The 23,423-nt window shown below is 40.6% G+C and overlaps 1 protein-coding gene across 9 annotated transcripts in view; it reads right to left on the reverse strand.

Moving 5' to 3' along the window:
- The window catches only part of Elmo1 (engulfment and cell motility 1), a 536,338-nt gene that overhangs the window by 52,376 nt on the left and 460,539 nt on the right, over window positions 1-23,423 (reverse strand). The window contains exon 17 of one of the 9 annotated variants that reach the window (XR_010058900.1): window positions 1-23,423. This exon is cut by the window's right edge and continues 9,510 nt beyond it. The exons of the other annotated variants lie outside the window; for them this stretch is intronic. The gene's annotated coding sequence lies outside the window, so the exon portion shown is untranslated. 9 annotated transcript variants of the gene reach the window in all.

Raw genomic sequence — 23,423 nt, forward strand, 5'->3', positions numbered from 1 at the left:
CCACTGGATTTTAAAAATCCTTCTAACTAGAAAAATTCCCCCTCGGTCCAATAAATTGAAGGTCAGCTGGACCATATTTCTAGAGTTACATGAAAAATATGATTTCTGGCCAGTCTTTGTGAAGGCTAGGGACAAATCCCTGTGATAGTCTTAAGCAGGAGAGAAAAGGGCTCATAGCAGGAGCAATGATAGATTAACTCTGGTAAGCACACGGTCACACTGGCACTGTGCTGTATTTCTCCCAGATGGTTGAAATGGAGACATCTCATAAATCCCTAGGCCTTTGCTTTCCTTTTGCAGGTTATTATAGTGTCCCAGGGCAGAAGAGCACTCTCCAAAGTAAAGTAATTGTGAGCCATTTATTATGTTTAAAGGAGAGCCTGCCATCCATTATGGCCACAATGCTCAGACAATTAAAGTGGTGGAAGTGACTATGCAAAACTTGCTGCCACTTGGTGTCTGAAGTCAATGAGCACTCAGAACTGAAATGGCTCCTCCCTAACCTCCACCCTGGCTCCGGTATCTCTTTCTGTTCTTTGTCCAGACCACTCAAAGCTCTGTAACAAACTGTCCCCATGGCTTCCAAAAATTCACTGGTTTCCCCAGATACTCCTGTTCTCTCAAAGCAAGGAACAGCATGGATGGCAATTGTGTGACATGTACACCAGCATTCTTCTTTATCATGCCAGTGGGCAACATCAGTAATTGATTATGTCACTTTCTCCTTTTTGAACGAGGATGCTACAAGCAAGGAATTGTTAGTCATCAACTGAATTTCATGCAGAAAGGCAAAACACTAGTTAATCTTAATGCACAGGAATGATCAATAACTTTAGATCTAATATTCTTAAAAGTTCCAATGTCTACTAACTAAAATTCCTTACAGAGTAGCCAAAAATTATTATAACTTGAACTTGAATGTATGTTTATGTGCTCATGAATATTGATTGTTTAGTCCAATAACTAAATGGAATCTCTCTATCATCACCATTTCGGTCTATGAAGCCCATATACGTATCTCTGGAAATAGTATAATATTTGGGGTAAGAACCCACTCATGAGCCATTTCAAGCACTCAGGAGGGGCTGAGGAATACCACTGAATGAATGAAACTATAAGCAGACATTAGGCCAAGGGATAGACCTTCTGATACCTAGAATGACTATCTTTATATTAAAAATCCAATGTTTTATACTGCCAGGGAAAGTTGAGTATATTTAACTTCTAAGAAACATCTTAGAATTATAATTAGAATGAAATTAAGTTTAAAAACATATTTATTCATATAACAAAGATGTTCTTGTACCCACATGTTACACATCATGTTAAATGACATGACAACTAGAGCAAGCTTCAGAAATAAATATGTCAAACTACATCATGGTAACTCTAAAGTTCTTTTTTACCCCTTGTATTTTTTCCTTTGGTAATTTCATATATGCTATAATGCATCCTAATCACGTCTACCACAACTCTTCCCTCCCACTCCTCATACGTCATCCAGAAAAGTTTGTATCTTGTTTTGGATTTTGTTATGTATATCATTCTTAACTAGGAAATATACTTTTATATTTGGTTGTGAGCCTAGCCTTTAACGGCTGAGCCATCTCTCCAGCCCGGAAATATACTTTTAAACTGAGAATAAATGTAATACTTAGTAGCTCATCTTTGCTACTTTTGGGTTCTTTTTTCTTTCTCCACTCTTTTTTTCTTCCACCCTTTCAACCTCCTAACTTAGATAAAAGAAAAAAGGATAGAGAGAAAAGGGAAGATATCCCTGAATAAAGTCAGCAGTCAGAAAGGGGGAAATGCTAGCTGTCGATGCCCACACCTTCACGGCACCGAGAACCAGGCCCAAGCCTGCGGGATTAAAACACACACACACACACACACACACACACACACACACACACACAGACGCACATGTACATTCACATGCACTTGCGTGTGCAGGTTATTTGTGTTAAGAAAGAATGCCCATTCTGTAGCTTTATTTTCCAAATATATACCCCAAGTTGACCAGGAGGAAAAATTTAGGAAGCACAGTGGGAAACCCGGCTCAAGACTTCGGTAATGAAAGTCCGAATAGTACCCCCAATTTTCTGGGGAGAAATCCTGGAAGACCAGCCTAAATCTCAAAAACAAAAGACTGTGAAGACAAAAGACAGGAAAGAATTGACCATCACCATTGCCCACATGTGTACTGGGTCAGACTGCTCCTTTGTTAGGAACAAAAGGCTTCCACATGCATCAGCAGGGCTCAGCAGGGGTCAAACCCTGCAAGGGACCCAGAAGGGTCTGACAAGGGGAGGTGAGACACTGCAGGGGACCCAGGAGACTCTGACAGTTAGCATTAAACTACTTCCTGATAATTAGGGGTATCAAGTTCCTTGGGGGCAAGTTTGATCTTTGCCATCAGGATATCTAATTTCTTCTTTATGCATGACTACCTAAAAACCCATGACCAACAAGAACCAACAATCCCCCTCCTCAACACTTCTAAGAATCCTAGCATTTATATATCCGATAAAAAGTCTCCAGAATCCCAAATGTCAGCCAATCAAAGAACTCTCTGTGGCATGGCAAAATCACATCCCTACTAGAGCATGAGGCAAATCACAATGGACAATCTGAAGCAGTCCTATATCCTAAACCTGGGACTTAACAAGAAAAAAAGTTTTTATAATATTTCTGTTTTTTAAGGAAACCAAAATTCCATAATTCTCACTACGATACCTACTTACCCCCTTCTTTCACTTAACTAGACAGTTATGAATGTGCAAAATACTGGGTGTGTATTTGTGTATGTATGAATGTGTGAGTGTATGCATGTGCAGATGTCCATGTATGTTGAAGGTGTAGATGCCAGTATTTGTGCATGGTAAGAAGAGAACATGGGTGTCTTTGTTACTCTTCACTTTATTCCCTTGATTTAGGGTCTCTCATTGAATCTATAGTTAGGCTAACAGCCAGCAAGCCCCAGGAATCTCCCTGTCTCTACCCACTTTGCTCAGAGGTTACAGGTGTGCATGATGCCATACCTACATTTTTGTAGTGAGTGACTGGCATTGAGCTCAGGTCATACCCACTAAGTCAACTTCCCAGCTTACAACATCAACCAAAACCATGGTCTTTGCCATAGGGAACAGCACAGAGACTGCTAACATTTACTGGGACCTACTTGCATACACATAGTGAAATGTCAGCACATATCTTCACTGTAATCCTCCCAAGTAGATATGTTCTATTTTTTCTCAGTTCCAGAAACAGAGCTTGATAGTTTTCACTGGTAGGTAACATGGGACTTTCTGTACTTGGGAAGCCCATGCATTAAACTGGTACAGTGTAAATTTTGAGTTGCAGCTGATTTTGGAATACTGGAGTTGAATGAAAAATCTTTTTCACTTTAACTTACAGTTGACAAATGACTCTGCACTAAGTAGTTGACAAGAATAGCGAGTAATACACATCAAACAAGCCATCACAAATAAAACCCACTCAATGCTATGTTTTTATCTTTGCTGTTATTGTTAAGATGGACTCTTGGAATCATCATGAGTTTTTGACAGAGAAAACTACGGCTCTGGCGCTGAGGATTGAGGGAATGCTGGCAACATTTCAAAGTGCTGGCTGGTATTTGAAATCTCATACACTGCAAAGAACTTTTCTTTATTTATCTTTGTTTTATATATGATTCTTATCCCCCCAAAGACTTAATCCAAATGAATAACTATGCTTCCCAATGCAGAGTGAGGTCTCCAAAATGTTTGGGCAACATCTTGGAAAGTACCAGGAATATTCAATATTAGCAATAAATGAAAGCATGAGAGATATTAAACCAACAAGTAGACAAATAGGGGGTGGAATTTAGAGCTGAAGAGCAAATGGTCTTGCACCTATTTAATTGCCCTTCTGCATGATTATTCTACTAGACATTGGAAAAACAAGAAGTGAGATTGGCACTGGCTACAGATAACTGCATCATATATATCTATGTATGTGTATCTCTAATCAACTGAGAATCCTCGAATTTGGGGCTGATATTAATATTTGGAGACAGGATGAAGCAACTGATAGGCAGAATTCAGTGACTTACTCAAAATAATATTCTGAAAAGTGGAAAAGCAATTATATGAACCTGAAAGCTTACAAGTCCCAAGTTTCTAACTGTCTGCTGTGCAGGCACAGATGCCCAGCGATCACCCCAAGTACTCTGTAGGTTAAAGGAGGAGCCCCACCCAACTGCAATGTCCAGAAGCCCTCTGTGAGCTGAGGAGGTTCCTGATGGAGGCTAAGAGTTTCTTCTAAAAAGAAGAGGTGACAGAAAGGCTGCTGCTCTGATCATTTTGACATGAGAGGAAAGTCCAATGTAAGGGTTAAAACTGAGTCAGAAGAACTGAGTTTGATTATTGGCTCACTCACCATCTGTGCATCCTTGGTCAAATATCTGACTTGTTCTAAGTCTCAGACTCACAATAAATTGGACAGTCAAGTACAACCCCAGCCCAAGATTAAAAGTGAGAATCTTGTCAAGAAGCTCTGAGGTGTTGGCTACAAATGGCTTGTGCTTGTTTTACATTTAGGAAGAACCAGGAATTTGAAGACAACTTGAGATCCAAGTGTAGACATTTGGGGCAGCTACATGCAACAATGCAGTCTGAACCTCACCTTGCAGATGATAATGGAAATGCACAATCTTCATACATAGGGATGGATGATAAAAGTCAAAGACCAGGGCTGGAGAGATGGCTCAGAGGTTAAGAGCACTGACTGCTCTTCCAGAGGTCCTGAGTTCAATTTCCAGCAACCACATGGTGGCTCAAAACCATCTGTAATGGGATCCGATGCCCTCTTCTGGTGTGTCTGAAGACAGCTGCAGTGTACTCATAAATAAAAATAAATAAATCTTTAAAAAAAAAAAGCCAAAGACCAGCAGTGGAGCCCAGGCACGGCGCCCTTGTATCACGATTTTCTGCTTACAAGTTTCATCCTTCCACATTTCTGTACTTTCTCCAAGTGATGTTAGGTTTCCATATAACTTTTTTTAAAGATTTATTTATTATACATGAGTTCACTATAGCTGTCTTCAGACACACCAGAAAAGGGCATCAGATCCCATTACAGATGGTCATGAGCAACCATATGGTTGCTGGGAATTGAACTCAGGACCTCTGGAAGAGCAGTCAGTGCTCTTAACCACTGAGACATCTCTCCAGCCCTCCATATGACTTTTGATCTGAGTACTGCTACCATGTTTGTGAGAAACCCCAGCTCCATACAATAACGATTTTGTCTTCAGGAACTATTTTCCAAGTCTTTGGTCCAGCAATATCATTGGAATGTAACACTAAAATAGAGGAAGGTGTTTTTGCTAGGGACAAACATCCCCATGGTGGTAAAGAGAAAATGTGTTTATCCTGTAAAGTACAATAACTTTTAGGAAGTTCTGTGTTTTATTTGAGCTCATGATTAAAAAAATAATGGCATTTTCTGTACAATTTAAAAACCATCATATCCCTTTCTTATGTTCTACTTAAATGATAGAAAGAGACCAAAGAGAGAATAATAGAGTAAATAAATGGATGTCCAAGCAGCCTACTACATGTGGAGATGAAATGAGAAAAAAATATAGGTGGTACTGTCAGCACAACCAGACCACATCAAAACAGTTGTAAGTGAAGAGTGTGTTTGTAAAGACAAGGTAAGGCTATGAACCTCCCTGTTGTAGCATAAGATCTTTCCAAGTATCTTAATAGAAGCTGCACTTGGAATTTTGATCTTTTCCTAGGGTTATGATGTGTATCATGGCACTTCGTCCTGATGCTGGGCAGTGGAGAAGTCTGCCATTGCTGCCAAACAATTGTTGGGCCATGAAATACTGCGTAGGATATTACGCCAGTAAGATATGTTGTTTGTATAGATTAAGTTCATTTAATGTGTTATTTTTAATGGGGCCTATGTTGCCCAGGATAGCCTCAAATTCTAAGCTATAATAACCTCTTCTCTAGAATAACTAGGATTACAGGTATACACCACTGTGCTCAGCTAAATTTACTTTCAACATGTGATATTTTCAACTTACCATGGGTATCTTAGAAGATAGCCTTGTCCTAAGTCAGTGAGCACTAGTACATCAATAACATGCCTGAGAACTATCCTGAGTATCTACCACACGTCTAGACCCCCAAACATGATCAATCCTGGGCTAGGCCCTTCTTTAGTTAGATAGCCAGAAGTCTTACTAGTGTCTTTGAATGACCCTTCTGTTGCGAAAGCCACGCCCCCTTACTTCTCAGCCAACTTTCAGCTATTTGTCTTTGGTTAAGTGGGTTTCTAAGGTGGCTCTGCACACTGCTTGCTCCTTGCACATCATTAATCAGTGCCAAACTTAGCAGGCTCCAGGCCCAGCTGAGAATACAAGCTGCTTGGCTCATCACCCCAATACCTCATGAACAAACATGAGTGATGACTGTTGGGTAAACACCTCCCAGAGAATGCACGTCAGCTAAATGAGCATTGCTTTAGCTGTTACACTGAGGAGGAAGAATGTATGACAAATATTGATATCCAAGCTGTTTTAGACAGTCATTTTCTAATGTGCTGAAGCTTGCTGGCTTTAGTTAGAGTGTTAAATTGTGAGACTGATGAAATTTGGGTCATTCAGTGAATACAACCATGAACTTTTATGATATTGGTTAGATGTATTAGAGCTATGGTAATCATCTTCTAGGAGTGGAGCCACCAGAGAGTTTGTTACTAGCTTGGTAAAAAGGATGAGAGGTCCTGAATTGTAAGAGGAGAGCTCTCTCTTCTATGGCTTCAGAGGGAATGCTCATGGTTACAAAGCCATCAGGAATTGTACAGAGAGTCATGGAGTCACATCCAAATGGATTGAATTTTAAGTTCTTAGAACATATCTTGTAGCCAGAGTTGTTCAGGGATAAGTCTAATTGATGTATGGTATGCAGGAGGAAAGAAGAAGTGAGAGAAGAGTGAGATGCTGACAGTAACTAAATGGTCGCACTCTTTCCTACTTTTTTTCTTATATTGTTCCTGAGGCCTTTTCAGTGATATGCAGTAGAAACAGCATGCTTTAGAAAAACAAGGTCTATGGTGGTTTGAATATGCTTGGCCTATGGGAAGTGGCACTATTAGGAAGCGTGGTCTTGGAGGAAATGTGTCACTGTGTAGGTGGACTTTGAAGGCAGGAGGTACTACCTAATGTGGAAGAGACCCTCCTGCTAGCTGCCTAGGGAAAGAGAGTCTTCTAGGAATCTTCTAATCAAGATGTAGATAAAACTATAGGCTCCTCCAGCACCATGTCTGCCTGTCTGCTGCCATGCTTCTGCTCTGATAATAATGGATTGAACCTCTGACACTGTAAGCTAGCACCAAATAAATGTTTACTTTTATATGAGTTGCCTTGGTCATGGTGTCACTTCACAGCAATGGAACCCTGAGACAAGGTCTTGAGCAACTTTAAACTCCTGAGCCTTTGTAAAAACTGAGGTGGTACCTACGTCAAAGACCAGTGAAGAATTAAATTAGATAATACGAGGGGAAGTCCAAAATGATTTCCTTGTATACAGTATGTTCTTGGTAAATATTAGGGGACATTTTTGCCTTTGTTCTTCTATTTATGCCCTATATAATATCTACCACTTCATAGAGCTCGTTTTATATATTTTAATTAAACTGGGGAAGTATCTCAAATTCAAAGTTTATCTCTGAAACACTTAGCACACTGCTGAGAAGAGATATAGCCTTGGAAGAGGATTAAAGTGCTTCAGTATGGGACAGAATAGAACATGCATCATGGAACTCAAGGTTTGATTCTCTGCTATTGAATCATTTATCTCCTTCATCAGCCTGGAATCTAAGGGACATCTAGTGTACACAAATATTCATTACACACTGTAATGACAATAACACACTATGTGTGCACCTTTGATTCAAAGGCGGCTGTTACATCAGAGGAGAGGAATGCCAATGAGATATGTGCTCTGGAGAATAAAATATTTACTTTATTTTGGGAAAACTTAAACAGGGCTTGTTAAAAAAAAGGGTCTGTGGGGCGGTGGTCTGAGAAAAGTACCCTGATTCCTGGTTGAGATAGGTCGAATCCCTGGAAACCCTAATAGGAAGGGCAGGCACATTCCCAATCTTCCAGACCAAGACCTCACTAGCTGCAGCCCCCTCCCCCCACCCCAGACCCCTGTAGAGAGGTTTGAGACATACCAGTCAGGTAGAACAATGCCCCAGGCCCTTCCTCCACAGGTGAGGACAGTTACATAGGCTCAAGACAGATCAGTCACAGAGAACAACGCCCCAAACCCCTCCTCTACAGGTGAGGACATGACCACAGGTCATGTAGGCTCAAGATAGATCAGTTGTAGAAACAGGACCATGACCCCGAATATGTAGATGAGGTCTTTCCAAGTTCAAGAGTCAGTGTTCAGGATTAAAAATGTGCAGGAATTATTCCATCATCTGAGAGCTTCTGTCATAAGAGCTGTAATACTACCACTTGGGAAAGAGATCTACTCTCCTGAAACCACTGCCAGAAGCTCCTCTACACCTCTTGCCAGCAGCAGGGGCAGTGAAAGCTGTTCCCCCTCTCTGCCTGAGTTCTCTCCCCTTCACCTGAACCCATGCACATAGCCAGGCTGGAGATTGCTGTGGAGAGCTCCAGGTGCCAGAGGCCTGCAAGTGTCAAAACTTACAAGTGAAAATTGCAGAATGTTTGTATTATTGGAACAACAAGACCAAATTTAATTTTGACAGCTTGCCCAATTTATGAGCAGAGAAGACAGTGGGAGACCAAGCGCATGGATATCATTGTTACCTTCATGAGTAGAAAGCATGTCTTGTATGTCTTATAAAATGAACTGGAAGAAAAGAAGGAGCACATACAAACTACTTAAAAAAAACAAACAAACAAAGAAAAAAAAACCTCAAAGCCTGAACTTGTGTCCCACCCTCCCTACCGAGGAGGAAAGTCTTGAGCACTTTGTGAATTAGGCAAACAATGGAACACAAAAAGACTTTGAGTAATGTGCAGATAAGTCAACAGGAGCCTGCATGCTACAGCTTCTAGGTGGAGCAGACATTGGGTCATTGACTGACTTGTGATGACAACGAATCATGGGACTGTAGTGAGACACCTCCCTATCAGAAGCCGCTGAGAGGGATCCCTCACAGCCTATCACCATAGAACTTGGCAGCTCAAAAGTCTGTTCAGAGCTTGAAAGCACCATTAGGCAAGGATTAACAATGAGGAATTCTACAAACAACCTGAAGAAGTGCAATACTCTCCCAACAGGCACATACATGTTCTTTCTCCACCAGGAGCTTCCAGGGGTCTAATGGGAGCAGGCCAGTGGAAGCTGGGGACCAGAAGTTCTTCTGAAGGAAAGGATATGAGGGAAATCAGTTCACACAGAGGAACGTGCACAGAGGAGGGTGCAAAGCCTTCCTTATTCATTCCAGGAATCCAGCCCCACCCCCCGAAGAACAGATCACTTGGATATGCTGGTCCTATGTGAATCTGTCCAATCTCCCAAACACACTGGTTTTCAAAACCAGTACTAGATTATAAAGTTGACTTCTTTATTTTTAATTTTGCATCTGAATCTGTTTTGTGGAATACAAACAATAAAATCTACCCATTATAAATCTGGGTCACCAGATTTATAATAGAAATATAATATAATGAAATAGACAGTGCATACAGGAGCTGCGGAAGCTTGAAGGCACTAAAGGAATGCATCTGTTTACTGCATTGTTTTCGAACGATCAGAAACATTTGAGTAAACTAGCCTAAAATACACAACACTCTCAGTTCAAGCACTGAAAAACAGTCAGCTCTTATTTAATACAGCAGTATTTATTTATTTATTTATTTATTTATTTATTTATTTATTTATTTATTTATTTATTTAACCACCAGCCCTAATAGAGTTCCCGTTTAGGTGGCTGATGTGTTCGGCTCAGGATGCTGATCATAACCTATGCATAGGTGAAAGAAACCTTTTCAGCCATGCATTCTAATATGCTTACTCATTTAAGACAGGAAGAGCAGGGAGTTTGGCTTCAGACCTTGTTGGGTTCTGTGAAGAGTTAAAACAAAGACAATGCCGACTTGAAGGACAAAGGAATTCATGAATAGAGAGAGAAGGCCAAGCAGTGACAGCAAAGCAAAGCAGAAGGCTGCAGGGCTACCTCCCAATCCTCCTGTCTGAGACAAGTTAAAAATAGCACTGGCCTCTGTTGCCAACTCAAGAAATCAAAGCAGGAAAGATGCCACCAGCTGAGTCATGGCAAGAGACCTGGGAGATAAGGAGGATGGATGTAGCTGTGGGTGACAGGTGATGAGGACTATGTGGTTGGAAGGGATGAAGGCATTAAGCAGGTGTCCATGGAGAGCCTGAAGTGCTTACAGAGGGCTTCCTTCCTAAGCTGCAAGTGCTTCAGTAAAGGTCCCAGGAGACCAGTTTACAGGAGGCTTATGCAAAATCACCATGCAGCAGTTGAAATAGCAAAGGTTTGAAGTTCAGGTAGGAGGGGTGGGGCAGAGTGACGTTTTTTCCCCCATCATCTTATTAGGTTACACTTTTTCATTTTGAAAAGCCCTCTGTGGGAAGCTCTACGCATGAGGCACCTGGCATGGGGGCTGCACCTGAAGCTGGTCAATAAATGGATAAACGGGTGGAGTTCTTCCAATGAGACCCATTTTACTCCTTTGTGTGTGTGTGTGTGTGTGTGTGTGTGTGTGTGTGTGTGTGTGTGTGCTAAGTAGCTCCCCTTTACAACTCTTTAGTAAGTTCTTGTTACCACTGATCACATCTTGGAATACATCTGGGTATAACCCCCTAGAGCCAGGGGGTTGGATCCAGATTGCAAAGTCAAACTAACTGTCCTCTGAGTGAACATTTAGGGAAAACCCTTTATTTCCTACCTTATGCCTATGTATGATTGAGTATACTTATGGTTAAAATCAGATACATCATGGGAAAGTATATGTGCAATGAATCAGGGCTTACACACAACCTAAGCCCATCTAATTGAAAAAAAAAAACTACCCATACTACCTCCTTACTCCTTTTTTTAAATGATATTTTCCTTTGCAGTCAATTCTAGGCATAGCAAAGGAATTAGAGGATCATTTTCCACCATGCTTCTCATGGCTAGCCTTCAGCCTTCTGCTGGAATGGAGTCTGAACTGTACAGTTTTAAAAATAAGCTGATTTGGCCACAACTCTTAAAATAAACATGCCTTGAGAGATTTCATAAATTTAAAGCACTATACAGGTGTGTGTGTGTGTGTGTATTGTGTGTGTGTGCTTGTGTGTGTCTGTGTGTGTGTTGTGTGTGTCTGTGTCTGTGTCTATGTGTGTGTCTGTGTGTGTGTCTGTGTGTCTGTGTGTGTGTCTGTGTGTCTGTGTGTGTGTCTGTGTGTCTGTGTGTGTGTCTGTGTGTCTGTGTGTGTGTCTGTGTGTGTGTCTGTGTGTGTGTCTGTGTGTGTGTGTGTCTGTGTGTGTGTGCGTGCACACGCGCGTTCTATTAAGTAGCTTAGCTCTCTGATGCAGTACTTCTCAACCCTACTCTACCACCCCATCCTCCTGAGGGACAGTAGGACATTTCCTCACACAGATTGTGCATATTACCTGCTAATACACAAAGCCAATAAAGGTAGCATTTGTATGGACAAATTTCAAAAGGGGCTTATGCCAGCTTCCTGTCTGGTCCCAGCCTCCTCACTCCTCTTGCAAATTTGAGGAGCACTGAGAGCTTACAGAAACAGGACATAATGGCCCCTGCCTAAGGAGACAAGGCACATAGACACTACACCTTTGTGCTTTTTTGGACATTCCTAGACAAGGCAGAAACACTACAGAGAATGGATATTCATGCTACTTGAGCAAAATGGCTCCATTTGGGTACAAATAGTAATTAGCTTAATGAAAGTCAAAGCTATAATTTCAACCAGCTTGGTTGCAAGGCAATTTAAGACACTTTGTGAGAATTTAGGGGCAGAAAGGAAAGTTCAGTGGAATTGAATGAAAGGCTATAGAAAAAATTTTGAGAGAACTTTGAGTAAAACTCAGAAAATAATTTACATGTACTTGATACCTGATTGCTTTTAAAATGTTGTGAATATCATGATCTAAGTTGTGAACAGTTAATTACTGAGTTTCAAGTCATGTTTCTGATTGAGTAACATGAAATAATAATTTCCTCATTTACAATAAAAAGCTAAAGTTCTTATTTGGAATAGAAATTATTTCCTAAAAATAATTCCGGAGTCACTAACCACTAAGTATCAGTATGCCAGATTTGCCTGCATGATGTAGTAGTTATATTTGGTAAAAAGAAGATATCATTGATAAGTTATTAAATTACAAATTGAGAGTTAATTATTGTAGCATTTGAAAGTAACAAGGTATTTATACTAAGGCTATTAAGAATGTATAGTAGATAAAAGACACAAAACACAAATTTTCAGAAAGGAACATTAGATTTAAAAAAAAAAGTGAAGATATACAATCCCAACTAGCCATCCAAAGAATGGAAACTAAAATAATTAAATGCTACTTTCAGATATCAGAATGACCAAGAGGTATTTCATATCAAATACTGGTGGAAAGGTAAGGATATGGGACCTCTCATATAACGGCTTCCATTCTGGAAGCCAACCTGAAATCAAATATGCATATATAACATGACTCACAGATCTAACTCCTGGGCAAATCTAAGAAATAATTCCATGTAAATCTTCAAAAGTCACAAATGAGGATGTAAGTTGTGGAATTCTTTGTGGTAGAAGGGAGCTAAATAGAGCATGAATGCTTATCAACCAGGGTAAATATAAACTAAAATGGGATGTATGCTGTAGATGGGCCGTTGTTACATTGTGGGTTCTTTTTACCCTTCTCCACTCACCCTTTTTCACCCTTTCAATCCCCAAACATTAGGTAGGAGAGAAAAAGGATAGAAGGGGGAAAAGGAAAGGAGGTTACTGTTTTGAGAGACTACTACTTCCTGCTGATTAGGGACATCGAGGTTGTTGGGGCAAGTTTGAACGTTGCTGTCAAGATATCTTATATCTTTTTGTCATTGTTTCTTATTTTCACACGACTACTTATCAAACTGCAACCAACAGCAACCAAACAACAACCCTCCAACATCCCCTCAGGACCTTAGCATTTATCTACCCACTCAAAAGTCCCCAGAATTCCAAATGTCCTTATGCAAGCTATCTGCAACTGGCAAAATCATGCCCCTGCTAGAGCATGAGGCAAATCATAGTCAGCTTGTATAGATAATCTGAAGCAGCCCCATATCCCACACCTAGGATTAAAACAAAAACATATTCTTATAACATTTCTATATTTTTTAAAGAAACTAAAATTCTCACTACAGTATGCAGACAATGAAACAGCAAGGGAGTGCTTGAAAAGCAACATAACCATTACCAAAACATAAGAATTAATCCTAGTCATTTAGAAAGGGAAACAATAACAAAATAAAGGAGGGGCTGAGTGGACTTGTGGCAAACTCTAAGCTAAGATGAACCAATAGTTCACTCTTTACCTGAGAGTCAGTTTGTTCTTTAAATATTGTGATTTCTTGGGAAGATTAAATGCCATGCCCTGTAAGTCATTTCCTGGCAAAATCAGACCCATTGAACATGTGTTGCTTCCCTACAGCTCTTAAGAATAAAAGGATGAGTTTCATTTTCTCAGTCTTATAGATGAAAATATGGGTTCAGGAAAATGAGGTATTTAGAGGACAGTCAGGTGTGCACGGAGGACTGCTCTTTTAAACTTGGGTGTACATCAGCAGTACTCAGTGACTTTAGAAAAGGATATAGATAGCTAGGCTCAGTCCCTCTACAACCTACACCAGCACAGGACAAAACAGTCTGTATCTGTAGGACGACATGAATATGGGAGTCCTAGCTGAGCTTGAGGGTCTTTCCATTTGGATATCAGCCACTCATGCTCTCCCAATTGATGCTTTCAAAACTTTCAAGCTTTTGCTAAATTTGAGGTTCTCAAAAAGGAATGTATTTCAAAGCACACAATGAGTATATACAGCAGGGTGTACTGTCTGCTCTCCCAAAATACTTGAATCTTAGAAAATAATGTTGTAGATAGGTCTATAAAATTGCTAGCTCCCACCAAACAAAGTAGTCAAGCTTTAAGGGATGATAGGAACTATTTTTCCTCCGGTTTGCCTTTTTAATAAAGCAAGCGAATCTACAGCAGTGAGAAACATGTCTTCATATTTCCAGTCAGCCCAAATCTGGGCTAATAGAGAATGCTTGAGTTTGAACTTATTGTTCACAATAATGGTAACTTGCACAAACTTTGCAATTTTTCCTCCTAACAGCTCAATAGGCCAACAAGCAATGCGCACCTTCAGTTGGATAATGGAGAAGCCAGAGTGTGCAATGCATCCTGTTGGACGTCACTCTGAACTCTGTGGTATTGGTCACATAGTGAACATCAACAAAGATATCCCCTCCAACCACAGGCCCTACAGCATTCAGCATACACAAGTCTTGGTCTCTGTTGTTCTGCTTGGATACTGAAAGACAACTGAGATACGTTACTCAGGCAGTGTCTCTTGGACAGTAAATCAAGCTTGGATTGTATCAAAAGGAAGCAGTACAGGAATCATGCACACTTGGGACATTCAGGGTAGCTCTCCCACCTGATGGCTCAGTTTCTTCTGTAAAGTGGGATAATGGCATCAACCTTTCTAGGGAACTGTACACTGTCCATATCGTGCTAACCAAAGAAATTGAACACAAAGCTGTTGCTGTTTATAGTGTGTTGCTACAAAGCCAGTGCCTGAGCTCCATGGGAAACTCTAATCTTAAGTGCTCATGGAGCTATGGTTCACAGCTTTATTGAGGATAAAGCTCACTGATGCTGTGGGCAGAAAGAACGTTTCTGCAACCAGATCTCTCATCAGAGCTGTAGCCCATCTTAAAACCCATTGCCAAACATCCTGTATGGTCATATCTAGCCTCTGCTCACAAAGTCCAAGCCCATGCCACTAAATCACCAGCATATGTCCAAAATGTCTTAAATTCTGTGCATTGATACAGCTGCTACTTGACTATTGGGAACTCCTGGTAGGGTGACAAAAGTTCATCTTTTTGATATCAACAGTCCTAGAATGTATGCTTTGGCTCTTTTCCTGAATGTTCTGTTTTGGACTGTCAAGAGCTTTCTACTTCAAGGGCCAGACCTAAACTTCATTCCTCGAGATTAGCCAGTAACACCCAACTCTTGCCTCTTCTGCCTTGGCTAATATGTTTCTTGGCCAAGTCATTCAAAGGCCAACTTATAGGGAATATACTTTTTGTGGTTGTTAATTAAAGAATTTAATGAAATTGAATGACTGTGTGAATGAGTGAGTTACTTTTCATCTCCAAGTCATATTTGGGTTGATTGCACACATGGGATTACTGCCCAGTGTAGGCTGTCACCAGGCACTACCTGTTGGGAGACATGTCAAATGCATGGAGTTTCTCATTCTGATGATTTCTAAATATTCAAAAGGTCTTTAAAATTTAATCAGAATATAATTTCTGGTTATATTATATCATCCCTCACTAAATACATTCATTTATATATGTACATGATGAGATTTTCTCTCTCTCTGTATGTATGTATATATATAGTATATGTATGTATATATATAAGTATATATATAAGTATATATATAATATATAGTCTCTATAGTTTACTATAGTTTTATCTATTTAAAATCTTGGCATAAAGTATCCATACTAAATTATTTTTTCAATAATGTAATTGTCCATGTTTTTCGCAGTTGCTCACTTAATTTCCTTCTGTCTGATCACTTTTGTTTCACAAAATGCCCTCTTGCTTGACTCTTCCTATAGTGTCTCTATATTTTATACATCTCCCAGGCTTCTATGAGCATATTCAGTCTATCAGTGTTCAGATCAGTGTATGGCCTGAATGTTGCTATCTTCACTAAATATCATGTTGACATCTAATACCAATGCAATAATGTGGAGAGGTAGGGTCTTTGGAAGGAAATTAGAATGGTGTTAGAGCTATTATAGAAGAGGCCCAAGGGAGCTTACAACTGCTTCTGTCATGTGGAGATGAAGAGAGAAGGTGCCCTGTGAAGAAAGTAAGTGCCACAAGACTCTGAACTTGCCGGCCTCTTGAGAAGCAGGTTAGTCTGTGGTCAAGAATAAGGTTAGAGAAGGTCCCCTTAGAATGGACTGTATCCAGGGAATTTGATGGGTGTGTCATACTGGATCGTAGTGACAGTTAAAGTCAGGTCACTTACAGTAGTAACCCTCTCTTAACTTGCCTGATTACCAAGGTCCAAAACTTTTCTTTCTTGTGGAACTTTTTTCAAACAATTGAAATTCTAAATAATTGTTATCTTCTAATTTTGGCTAATTCACTTGTGAGAATGAGGAAAATCTTAGTAAAGCCAAAGTGCAAAACTAATAATGAGTCCAGCCATCTCACCTGAAGCAATTTAACACAGAGGAGAAGAGGGCTGTATGAGAGATGCCGTGTTTCAAAGCAAATCTAAAGACTCATTAGCTATTTTACTATGAATATATTCCATCAACCTGCAAATCCACAAAGCTCATGAAATTCTGTTATTTTATATTATATGCTTAAATATTTTGCTATCATTTGTTCATTTTAAATTCACATTATTATTGATTTAAAAAATTAACAGACAATTAAATTTCTTTTATCAGCCTCTTCCACCAGGTATTTAAAAGACATTTTATTTATTTCATGGCTTTGGGGAAATTTTCAGCCCACAGATTGTTTTTCTCATTTTGGTCAATTTGTCATTATAATTAGTTTTATTCTTAGACAGAAGGCTCCTTTGCCTCAGAAAGTTAGGAAATCACCTTCAAAATGAGTTTATAGAAAAGGAAAAATGGATATAAAGAATTATTATCTTCATTTTATAGGTAAATTCATCTTAACCATGGATTTGCTGTAGTTTGGAAATGATGGCTACACTGGAAATGGCCTGGGCTCCAGGCAGACATAAGTGCTTCTGCTTGGACACTTTAATTGGCTGCAAGTGTCAACCAAGGACTAAGAACACCCTTCCCATTCACCCTCCACCATCACTTTTAAACAAATAGCAGGTTTTATTATAAAGACAAACTTCTTATGGAAAGGTTTTGTGTTACCCTTCATTGTATCTTATGCCATTCTTAAAGATAAGAATGACAAGGAGTGACCAGTATCAACACAGTTAGACAGGGTGAATGGCAAGCATGTACTCAAGTTGCATACACCAGAGTATAAGGGTTAATACTATCAATTTGACAAGATTTATAATTCCCTGGAAGACAGTTCTCTGGGCATGCTCATGAGTGATTGTCTAGATTAGGTCAACTGAGGCGGTAAGGTACATCAAAATGTAGGCAGCACCATCCCAGAAGATGAGGCCCAGGTTGAATAAATAAGAGAAAGCAAAATGGGCAGAAGCATTCATCTCTACTTTTTGACTGCAGGCCCAGTGTGACCAGCTGCCTCAAGCTCCTGATGCCATGATGTTCCTAAAATGATGGGCTTTAACCTTCGACTGTGAGGCCATCATTTCTCTGTTAAGTTGCTTGGTGTCATTTACCTATGTCCTGTGCCAGTACAGTCTCTCCTCTTACATGCCCTCAATGGCTTGGTCAATTCCCAGCATAGAAGTCCCTAGAGCATGAATTATGGAGAAGGAATGTTAAATGAAGCAACTGTGAACTCTCTGTGGTAAAATTGCAATTTTTCTACATCTTTGAGATGCTCATTAACTGAAGAGTAACAAAATACATTAATTAATTAATTCAAAGATATGGAAATTTGTAGGATAGAAGATGCCTTTATAGAACTAATGAGTTTGTTAATTTAGCAATGAGTGAAATTCTTTATGAAAATGGGCCCGCCCACATCTTTATAGAGGAGAGTGAAGGATAGGAGGAAACACAGCTAAATCTTAGGGAAAAGAGTTCTAAGATGCCACTGAGGAACTCACAAAGACAGATCATGAAAAACACAGCCTGCAGGTTGGTGTCAGAAGCAGAGAGCCTCATATATGAGGTTGGGCCTGGGCAGAAGTCTCTAGAAATCAGCAAAAGTCTTTTCTAGGATGGCAAATCTAAATTAGTTCTGTGAGAACTGGATCATTCCCCAGCCCATTCCTCTATGCAGAGAACATCTAGGAATCTGCACCTAGACTAGAAACTCATAGAAGAGCAGAAGTGAACAATTCCATTATTTCCTTAGATACAGAAGTACAGCATCAGCACTGAACCCAGAAGCAGTATCATAAAGATGTGTGAATCAGGCTAAGAGTAAGTAGGAATTCCCCAGGCATAAGAGAAGAGTGGGACTCTCCAAATAAATGCAAGAAAGAGTTTGGTATGTCTGGGAACTGAAAGTGATGGCCCACCTTATCTCTCTGGTTGTAAGAAGAGGGAGCAGGGGCTTAGGAAAAGAAGGCAATGGGCATATGAAGCAGGTCAGAGGGACCTTGCATCCCAGGGAGGAAGGCATACTCAGGGGTTCTAAACAAAGAGTCACGCTGTTATCCCTGGAGCTGTACGGTAGGGTATTGTTCTTCTAAACCTATCTGATTCCTGCCAGATTCCACTTCCAAATTCTAAATTTAGGTTTCAATCCTGGCCTTGATTTCATGGTTTAGTTTGCCTTTCCTAAGAAAATAGTCTCTCTTCTTTGAGCATACCCTTAAGTGCAGTGGGGAGTGAGCTTGCATATCCATAGATTGGGGGCTCCCCACTAGATAACACAACCTTCTCTTATTAGGGAATATCAAGGTACTTTGACTCAAGTCCTCTCACCAGTAGACTGTATCTCTGCTTTCCTTCTAGAGGTTCAAACATTAGGAAAGAGAGTATCCAAAACAGCAGAACAGAAGCTGCATGTGGATGGCTGTTTTAATATCCGTGCTCACTTAAGAGGCCTAGTTAAACCCAGTAGGTCACAGAACAAAGACAAAGGAAACAAAACAAAATGAATGAAAAAACAAATCAAAAAGACATGAAACAGGACCTGTTGAAAAGGGAGTGTGTGGAAGGATAGGAAATGGGGTGTGTGTGGAGAGGCACGGTGTCCATGACTGATGTATGACATCCACATATAAATCAACAAGGAATAGATTAATAACAGCAAACACACAACTAGAACCACAGCAGCCCCAGCATGAACACGGCCTCCGGGCCCTGCCTTGGATTACACACATAAACAAAGCCAACATAAAACACAGTGGAAATGTGTTTCTCCAGCAGAAGCAACATATTTTGCCAAGTTTCACTTAATGTGAATACATTTGGTAAATACAATGCAAACATTTCCTGACAGACTGGCACACACTACGTTTGTTCCATGGATGGGGGTGGAAGGAGGGGAGAATGCTTTCACTATGCTCGAGGACAGCAGAAGACAGGGAACAGTAACATCAGGAGAGGTGGCACAGGAGCCTGGAAGGAAAGAGGACTTGAGAGACACTAGTGCAGGAACACAGCTGACCACAAGAAACATATGCAGGAGCTGCAGGAGAGGCCCACTGTGCTGAAGACAGAACATCAATGACTGAATGACTGACTTCAGAGCAATGTTTCACCTAGGGGCAGTTCTGTCCCAGGAAACATTAAGCACTTTGTGGTCCTCCTAGCTTGAGTTGGGATGCTACTACAATCTAGGTGGCAGAGGTAAGAAGTTCTGTTTCACATTCCAAGATGTATAAGGCAGCTTCCCAACCCAGGAAGATCGAACCCTAAATGCCAAGGTGCTGAGGGTGAGGCAGCTTGACATCTTAGACATTTCCTGCCTGTGCCCACCTCTGGCTGCACTATTCTGCTTCCCCTGGCTGCCTCTGAAGACAGCTGTCAGTAGATTAAAGAAAACACACACACACACACACACACACACACACACACACACACACACAGTCATGTCTAAAAATAAAACCATTTTTATACTTCAAGGAACAAACAGAGCGATCATTTCTTCGTGACTCTCAGAGTGCTTGAAGGTTTCCAGAGTCTGGAAAGCAAAGCCCTGCAATCTATACATAGCTCGGCCTCAGATCCACCACGCTCTGCTTGTCCCCGCCTCCAAGGCTAGCTGCTGCACAAAAGAGAAAGCTTTAACTTATGAAAGGAGGCTCTTCTCAGCATAAAATGGCAGGAGTTTGCAGTAAAGGTTCTCTTTCTCATGAGCAGTGTCTCCCAGCTCATCTTTCCAGCCCTTCTGTTTGGTTCCAAGGTTACCCCCACCTCATTTCAAGCCTCCTGTGCCCCAGTATAGGGTTTGAAAGTTCAATGTTTGATCCTTTTCTTTTTTCTTTTGCTCTGATCCTTGCAAAGTTGATGACTAAGATTATCTGGAAAATAAACTTTCTAACAAGCATTTTTTTTAAAGGCAAAAGGTACAAATACCTTAAGCATCCAGAAACAGCCTGGTGATTACCTCAGCCAATCACCTACAGGTAATTTTCTTCCCTCAAAGGCCTGTGAAATGTTTTTAATGACAATTTCTGGAAAATTAAACACTGAGCAATGGTGATGGATGTGTCTCCACTCCAAACCCTCCATGAAGGCTCTTGGTCTTAGGCAGCTCCTGCAGTGAGCAGGAAGACGAAGCATAGATGAATGGCAGGGACCCATCCCATTCCTCTCTCCTACCCCTTGGGTCCCTCCATCTTCATTTTTCCATCCCCAGAACTCATCTCTGTGGTAATATTTTTACCTTCCTGTCCTCCTTTTCCTGAGCATGTTACATAAGGGAGATCCCAGCTGTTCAAGGGAAAAAGTGGAGGGAGAGAAGAACCCCAGAATCTAGATGCATAGTCCACTCCCACTTCTACAGAAGTCCCTGTGGTCAGCACAAGTGAAATGTAGAACTGGACTGAGTCTGTTTGACTTTTACAAGGTTACACATGGGGCAAGGCTAGGGAGCAGGCCTTACTGGACTCCCATTGCTCTAGAGCCCAGTTGTGTGTTTGTAATGAGTGGCAGGGTTAGCATTAGGGTTGACTAGCCTTCTGTATTAAAGATGAGAGCCACAAGGAAGGTGACCCACTCACACTGTGGTTAGTCCTAGCTTTATCATTCTTATCCATAGAACTTGTTTAGAATTGTAGCTTTTGGGTTGCTGAGTCTTCCCCCTTCTCCTTCACAGATTAGGATGGCAGCTACATGCTGCTTTCTAGGTACTCCAGCACATCCTTGAGCCAGTCTCCAATGCCTGACACCAGGGATGCCAGTTCACCCACTCACTGCCAAAAGCCAAGGCCTGCCCTTTATTGATCTCAAATATAACGCTAAATTTCTTATTTGACTCTTATAATTTATATTTGTGTTTTAATGTAAATTTATAATTTAATGCACAATGAGTCAGTCTTGTAATTTATTTTATGCTTCCTGTTTTTGTAATTGTGTCTTAATTCCATATATGCTAAAGGAAAAACAAAATACCCTAACTTAATTTAAAATTAAGAACAAGTACCTCCATCGCTTCTTGGCCTTTTGGCTAAGATCAAGAACAAGTACCTCCCTATAATGAGTGTGGGTCATATAGGAGCTTTGGGTGGAGGCTTAACATCATTTAATAAGACAAACAGCCTTAGGATTGAATGTCACAAGCAAGAAGGTTCTACCAGTGAAAGCACATCCACTGCTGTTCAAGGGAAAAAGTTGAGGGAGAGAAGAACCCCAGAATCTAGATGCATAGTCTAGATGCATAGAGCTCAGTTCACTCAATTACTTCAAAACTTAGGTACTGCTCTTACTCCTCCACCACAGAGGAGGGGAGACTGAAGGCAAAGCAGAAAGTGAGCGGGAGAGCAGGAAGTAGAATTCCTTAATCACGATACAGTAGGCTTAGTGAGCAAAGGACGATGTCCCAGAACATTGGAAATTCACAAACTGCCAAGTTCTGGACCCTTGCTTAATGTGTATATGTCAGAGATGCTGGACTGCAGAACACTTTGATATGTTATACCTATTAACAGTAGCATGAACATGTTTCAAGGAACATAATGTGTAAGAATCTTTGTTCATATAACTGCTAGTGAGAACCTTCTAGTCTTTCTCGACCAATTCTTGTACTAATGTCAATGAATCTCAATGAGTGAACTAGAGCGACAATCCCTTGAGAAAAATTAGACTAGTAGATGGGCAAGCTTAAATTAAACAAGGTAGCCCAGGATGGGGAACTCTTCACTGTTTTTCACCACACCAAGTTCTACTGCTTGGGGAGATTGTATCAGACTATTGGGTTTTGCCATATATATATATATATATATAATATATATATGCATCTATATATATTTATATATATATTTGCATATATATGTGCATGCTCTCTCTTCTAGGGATTAGACTTGAAAGAATTTGTTTCTACTAATGTGTTGATGGATGATGGACAGAGCTTAAGTGCCATTTATATCCCCGAAGGAATTAATTACTCCCCAAATCTACCATTAAGCACTACAGTAGGCTCAAGCAGAAGAGACTTTTGGAATGCAGTGTCATATAATAGATGAGTCATCTCACACTGTTCCAGTAAGCTAGACTTCCATTTAGTCGGTATTTAGCCTGGACTAGTTAACATCTGCTTATTCAGAAACCCAAACTTGACCTTAGATGTTAGCGAGACTCTATGGAACACAGAAGGTAGTCAAGGATACATAACATCTCAACGTTTCATTGCTTGGACACTTGTTAATTTAATGAGTGCCTTGGAGTCAAATGGAGCAATAGGGCTAACTCTGGAACTCATAAATGCAAATTCCCAGAAACAAGAAGCTGGCTGCCTAAAATAATCTTTGCTGCTACCCCAGAATAGCATCACTGGATCTCCTCCGAACTCCTTGCCTGCAGAATGGCAGGGCTTTGACAGGAAGGTTTGTCCTTCCTCACCCAATCGATAAAGGTTTAAGTCAACAGGCACCGTCAGGTGCAGAAGGCAATTACAGTAGCCTTGGCAACATGAGGATGGCACTGGATAGCTGAAAAGCTACACATCTGATAAGAATGGTGTAATATGCCATCTTCTCTTATAGCCATTCAGGAAACACTGACAAGAAAAGCCAGAGGCAGCAACATTCTGCCACCAACAGTGAGAGTTGACATTTATGCCCGGCCCTGATGATTTACTGCTGCCGGATGACTACCAGTCACCACCAAGCAGCCTGCCAGGCAGTCTTTTGTCCTGCCCCTTTACAGTGCAGACTGAAAATATTAACTATTGCTTGAAATACAGTTAGACATCACACCCATGCAGTCTGCTTGGAGAGGCCCCCAGGAATCAAACAGCCCCACAGGGAAAGTCTTTCTCTACCAGATGGGTGTAGAAAGGAACTTTCCCAAATGCTAC

Source organism: Rattus norvegicus, chromosome 17 (assembly GCF_036323735.1).
Source record: "Rattus norvegicus strain BN/NHsdMcwi chromosome 17, GRCr8, whole genome shotgun sequence".
Classification (NCBI taxonomy): domain Eukaryota; kingdom Metazoa; phylum Chordata; class Mammalia; order Rodentia; family Muridae; genus Rattus; species Rattus norvegicus.